Raw genomic sequence first — 7,037 nt, forward strand, 5'->3', positions numbered from 1 at the left:
AGGAGTGTTAGATATTCCTCCCCTGCAAGTTACTTTAAAAGATCCTGAGCAAGTAATTAGACGAAAATGGTATCCAATGCCATGCCTGCAAAAAAAATGTCAGAGTCGTAGCTGATGTCCATGTGTATACTCCGGCAATAAATCTGAAGGATTTACTTGAGGAAAGATGTACTGGCTTTGTTAAAATGGCATCTATCCTTCTACTGCACGTTCCCGTGCTTAAAGAACCAAATTTCGCGGTGTAACACGAGGTTTGTGGAAAATCACATGACCTCCCAGTCTGGAACATATCGCATCATTGCCAATCAAGTTGGACTCCGGCCACCCATTCATTGGTGGACACATGACCATTGGCTCATGGAAATCATCCAGCATCACCAACCAGTCCAGCCCCAACTCGGAACAGTGCAAGCCCCAACACGAAATGACAGTTCACCCCCTCTGCCTCTTGGCCCAAGCCCTGGGCATTGCTCCAGGCCAGGTCGCAACTGTGGACATCGCTGGAGGAGTTGGGGGGGGGGGGGGTAAGGTCTGCACTGCACTTCAACTGAGCCGCAGTGCTGCGACAGATCAGTGCTGGCAGAGAACCGCACCCCCGTTGGTACAGGGAATTGGGAGTGTGTGTGAAAGTCCCTCTCTGTATGTGTGCATGCATGTGGGAGGATGTGGTTGGGTAAGCAGCCACTAGCATCGAGCACCCTTGTGCCCAATTAAACCGATACAGTTTATGTCTCGTACCACGTAGAAGATAGGTGGCCACTGGAATTGGAGACCAAACTGTGTCCAATGTGAATGTATATATTAAGCTATACAATGACTCAAATGATGTTTATTAACTTCAGCATTCAACACAATCAAACCTCAGTACCTGATAATAGGGAAGTTGAACCTGCTGGTCTAAACATCTCTCTCTACAAATGGATTTTCAACTTCCTGTGACCTCAGGCAGTCCAGATCAGTAAAAGCACCTCCGAAACCATCACACTGAGCATGGGGGTGGGAGTGGGGGCCCAGGGCTGTGTGCAGAGTCCACTGCTGTTCACTCTGCTGACCCGCAACCATGCAGCTAAACACAACTCGTACCACATCATCAGGCTCACTGATGACAAGACCATGGTGGGGCTTATCAGCAAGAATGACGAGTCAGCACACAGAGATGAGATGCAGTCGCTAATGGACCGGTGCAGAGCCAACGACCTGTATCCGAATGGTAAAAAACATGGGATGTCGACTTCAGGAGGGCCCGGGTGGTGGGGGGGGGGGGGTGGTCCACGCTCCGCTGACCACTGATAGCTCGACTGTTGAGGTTGTCAAGAGTATCAAGTTCCTTGGAGTGCACTTGGTGGAGAACCTCACCTGGTCCCTTAACATCAGCTCCATAGTCAAGAAAGCCCAGCAGCGCCTCTAATTCCTGCGAGGAAAAGTCCATCTCCCACCTCCCCCACCACCCAAGTAAAGGTCATTTTAACATTAGAAAAGAGGATGGAAAATATTGGGGAACTTCAAAAGGGAAAACCTGACTGTATTTTTTAAATTTTTTTATTTTTCACACTATAAACCAACTTGATCAAGATACATACATTTTTCTTTTCAAATATATACAGTGTCGTTTTCTCCCCCCCCCTCCCTCTTCCCATCCCACCCTCCCAACCTCCCCTCCCATTCATTTAAAGTTCAGAATCTAAGATGCATTAAACCCGTCAAACAATGTTGTCACTCAATAAAAATAAACAAGAAATTCCACTGAGTCAATTCTTTTCATTTCCTTCTCCTTCTGTCATTTTAGGTGGTAGATGTCCCCGGTAGGTTTTCTCTTTTGTGTTTCATGTATGGCTCCCATATTTGTTCAAATATTGTAATATTATTTCTTAAATTATATGTTATTTTTTCTAATGGAATACATTTATTCATTTCTATATACCATTGTTGTATTCTCAAGTTGTCTTCTAATTTCCAGGCTGACATAATACAATTTTTTGCTACAGCTAGGGCTATCCTAACAAATCTTTTTTGTGCACCATCCAAATCAAGTCCAAATTCTTTGTTTTTTATGTTACTTAGGAGGCAGATCTCTGGGTTTTTTGGTATATTGCTTTTTGTGATTTTATTTAATATCTGGTTGACATCTTCCCAAAATTTTTTCACTTTCTCACATGTCCAGATTGCATGAATTGTTCTTCCCATTTCCTTTTTACAGTGAAAACATCTGTCAGATACTGTTGGGTCCCATTTATTTAACTTTTGAGGTGTAATGTATAGCCTGTGTATCCAGTTATATTGTATCATACGTAACCTCGTGTTTATTGTATTTCTCATCGTTCCAGAGCATAACTTCTCCCATGTTTCCTTCTTTATCTTTATATTTAAATCTTGTTCCCATTTTTGTTTAGTTTTACCATTTGTTTCCTCATTCTCCTTTTCTTGCAGTTTGATGTACATGTTTGTTATAAATTTTTTGATTATCATTGTGTCTGTAATCACATATTCAAAATTACTTCCCTCTGGTAACCTCAGACTGATTCCCAATTTGTCCTTCAAGTAGGATTTCAGTTGGTAGTATGCCAACACTGTATCATGAGTTATATTATATTTATCCTTCATTTGATCAAAGGATAATAATTTATTTCCTGAAAAGCAATTTTCTATTCTTTTGATCCCTTTTTTCTCCCATTTTCTAAAGGAAAGGTTATCTATTGTAAAAGGGATTAGCTGATTTTGCGTCAGTATTAGTTTTGATAATTGGTAATTTGTTTTATTCCTTTCTACATGAATCTTCTTCCAAATATTGAGCAGATGATGTAATACTGGAGAATTCCTATGTTGTACCAATTTTTCATCCCATTTATATAATATGTGTTCAGGTATCTTTTCCCCTATTTTATCTAATTCTAATCTAGTCCAATCTGGCTTTTCCCTTGTTTGATAAAAATCTGATAGGTATCTTAATTGTGCGGCTCTATAATAATTTTTATAGTTTGGCAGTTGTAAGCCTCCTTGTTTATACCATTGTTAATTTATCTACTGCTATCCTCGGTTTCCCCCCTTTCCATAAAAATTTCCTTATTATTTTCTTTAACTCCTTGAAGAATTTCTCTGTCAAGTGTATTGGCAATGCCTGAAATAGGTATTGTATCCTTGGGAAAATGTTCATTTTAAAACAGTTTATCCTTCCTATTAGATGCCGCTTTAGTTGCCCATTCAGAGCCAGCTCTTCAGTGCTTGACGTCCTGCTTTGCGGAAACTGCCAAAATGTTTGGCCTGGAAGTCAGCCTGAAGAAAACTGAGGTCCTCCATCAGCCAGCTCCCCACCATGACTACCAGCCCCCCCACATCTCCATCGGGCACACAAAACTCAAAACGGTCAACCAGTTTACCTATCTTGGCTGCACCATTTCATCAGATGCAAGGATCGACAATGAGATAGACAACAGACTCGCCAAGGCAAATAGCGCCTTTGGAAGACTACACAAAAGAGTCTGGAAAAACAACCAACTGAAAAACCTCACAAAGATAAGCGTATACAGAGCCGTTGTCATACCCACACTCCTGTTCGGCTCCGAATCATGGGTCATCTACCGGCACCACCTACGGCTCCTAGAATGCTTCCACCAGCGTTGTCTCCGCTCCATCCTCAACATCCATTGGAGCGCTTACACCCCTAACGTTGAAGTACTCGAGATGGCAGAGGTCGACAGCATCGAGTCCACGCTGCTGAAGATCCAGCTGCGCTGGATGGGTCACGTCTCCAGAATGGAGGACCATCGCCTTCCCAAGATCGTGTTATATGGCGAGCTCTCCACTGGCCACCGTGACAGAGGTGCACCAAAGAAAAGGTACAAGGACTGCCTAAAGAAATCTCTTGGTGCCTGCCACATTGACCACCGCCAGTGGGCTGATAACGCCTCAAACCGTGCATCTTGGCGCCTCACAGTTTGGCGGGCAGCAACCTCCTTTGAAGAAGACCGCAGAGCCCACCTCACTGACAAAAGGCAAAGGAGGAAAAACCCAACACCCAACCCCAACCAACCAATTTTCCCTTGCAACCGCTGCAATCGTGTCTGCCTGTCCCGCATCGGACTTGTCAGCCACAAACGAGCCTGCAGCTGACGTGGACTTTTTACCCCCTCCATAAATCTTCGTCCGCGAAGCCAAGCCAAAGAAAAGGAGTGTTAGTGGTAAGTCTTTCCCATGCTCTAAGTCATCCTGTAATTTTTTCATTAGTGGATAATAATTGAGTTTATATAGATGGCCGAGGTTTTTATTTATTTGTATACCTAGGTATCGTATTGCTTGCATTTGCCATCTAAATGGTGATTCATTATTAAATTTTGAGAAATCCGCATTATTCATTGGCATTGCTTCACTTTTATTTGCATTAATCGTGTATCCCGACGCTTCTCCATATCCCTTCAATTTCTTATGTAATTCTTTTATTGATATTTCTGGTTCTGTTAAGTATACTATATCGTCATCTGGAAATAAACTGATTTTATATTCCTTGTCTTTTATTTTTATCCCTTTTATTTTATTTTTGGTTCTTATCAATTCTGCTAGTGGTTCTATAGCTAACACGAACAATAAGGGCGATAGTGGGCATCCCTGCCTTGTTGATCTGCTTGTTAAATTGCTTTGATATATATCCATTTACTGTCACTTTCGCCAATGGCCCCTTATATAATGCTTTAATCCAATTAATATATTTCTCTAGTAAACTGAATTTTTGTAGTACTTTGAATAAATAATTCCATTCTACTCTGTCAAAGGCCTTCTCTGCATCTAAAGCCACCGCTACTGTTGGAGCTTTATTACCTTCTACTGCATGAATTAAGTTAATAAATTTACAAATATTGTCTGTTGTTCGTCTTTTTTTAATAAATCCAGTTGGTCTAGATTTACTATTTTTGGTACATAGTCAGCTAATCTGTTTGCTAATAGTTTAGCTATTATCTTATAATCTGTGTAAGTAAAGATATTGGTATATATGACGCTGGTGTGAGTGGATCTTTCCCTGTCTTTGGTATTACTGTAATTATTGCTGTTTTGCATGAATCTGGTAAGCTTTGTGTTTTATCAATCTGGTTGATTGATAAAATCAGGAGGGGAGGAATTAATAAATCTTTAAATCAATTCTATTGGGAATCCATCCTCTCCTGGTGTTTTATTATTCGGTATTTTTTTAATTATCTCTTGTATTTCTACTATTTTAAATGTTTCTGTTAATTTATTTTGTTTCTCTATTTGTAATTTTGGTAGTTAAATTTTAGTTAAAAATTCATCTATTTTGTCTTCTTTCCCTTCATTTTCAGTTTGGTATAATTGTTCATAGAATTCTCTAAAGTTTTCATTAATCTCCGTTGGATTATATGTGATTTGTTTGTCTTTTTTCCTTGAATCCAATACCATTCTCTTAGTTTGTTCTGTCTTAAGCTGCCATGCTAGAATTTTGTGCGTTTTTTCTCCTAGTTCATAATATTTCTGTTTTGTCTTCATTATGTTCTTCTCCACCTTATATGTTTGTAGTGTTTCATATTTTATTTTTTTATCTGCCAATTCTCTTCTTTTAGTTGTGTCTTCCTTCATTGCTAATTATTTTTATATATTTGCTATTTCCCTTTCCAACTGCTCTGTTTCGTGATTGTAGTCCTTCTTCATCTTGGTTACATAACTTATTATTTGCCCTCTAATGAACGCTTTCATTGCATCCCATAGTATAAACTTATCTTTCACTGATTCCATATTTATTTCAAAGTACATTTTAATTTGTCTTTCAATTAATTCTCTAAAATCCTGCCTTTTAAGTAGCATGGAGTTTAATCTCCATCTATACATTCTTGGAGGGATGTCCTCTAACTCTATTGTCAATATTAGGGGTGAGTGGTCCGATAATATTCTAGCTTTATATTCTGTTTTTCTTACTCTCTCTTGCATACGAGCTGATAACAGGAATAGGTCTATTCTTGAGTTTGTTTTATGTCTACCCGAATAATATGAATATTCCTTTTCCTTTGGGTGTTGTTTCCTCCATATATCCAAAATTTGCATTTCTTGCATCGATTTAATTATAAATTTGGTTACTTTGTTCTTTCTGTTAATTTTTTTCCCAGTTTTATCCATGTTTGAATCCAAATTAAGGTTGAAATCCCCTCCTATTAGTATGTTCCCTTGTGTGTCTGCTATCTTCAAAAAAATATCTTGCACAAATTTTTGATCTTCTTCGTTAGGTGAATATACATTGAGTAAATTCGAAAATTCCGAATATATCTGACATTTTATCATTACATATCTCCCTGCTGGATCTATTATTTCCTCTTCTATTTTAATTGGTACATTTTTACTGATTAATATAGCTACTCCTCTAGCTTTTGAATTATATGACACTGCTATTACATGTCCTATCCAATCTCTCTTTAATTTCTTGTGCTCCATTTCAGTTAAATGTGTTTCTTGCACGAATGCTATATCAATTTTTTCTTTTTTCAGTAAATTTTGCAGTTTCTTCCTTTTGATTTGGTTATGTATTCCGTTAATATTTAAAATCATATAGTTCCACGTGGCCATTTCATACTTTGTTTATCTTTCCTTTCCGTTTCCTCATCATCACCTTTCCTTCTTATCCATTTCTGCTTTCTTGTTTTGAACACTTTATAAGACAACATTTCTAAAACATCAAACATTTCCCTTATTCTCCTATCTAAAATTTCTTTAACCCCACTATCCCCTCCCCTTCCTGACTTGCCCTTTATCCCTTGTCGGGCAACCACATCTCCCCTCTCCATTTGGATTTGCGAATTCACTCACAAGCGTCAACTGATTTCGCAGTGACCGTTACTCCTCCCCACCCAGCACCCCCCAGAAAAGATTTTAATTTTCATATATAACAGAGATCACTCTCTTAATTCCCTCCTTACTTCCTCTCTTCCCTTTCTTTCCCTTATTAATTCTTATCTATACTCTATATATTTTCCTTGAAATACGGATGCACTCATGTACACACATATATACATACACACACACACACACATATATATATATATATA

This window comes from Narcine bancroftii, chromosome 5, assembly GCF_036971445.1.
Source record: "Narcine bancroftii isolate sNarBan1 chromosome 5, sNarBan1.hap1, whole genome shotgun sequence".
NCBI lineage: Eukaryota > Metazoa > Chordata > Chondrichthyes > Torpediniformes > Narcinidae > Narcine > Narcine bancroftii.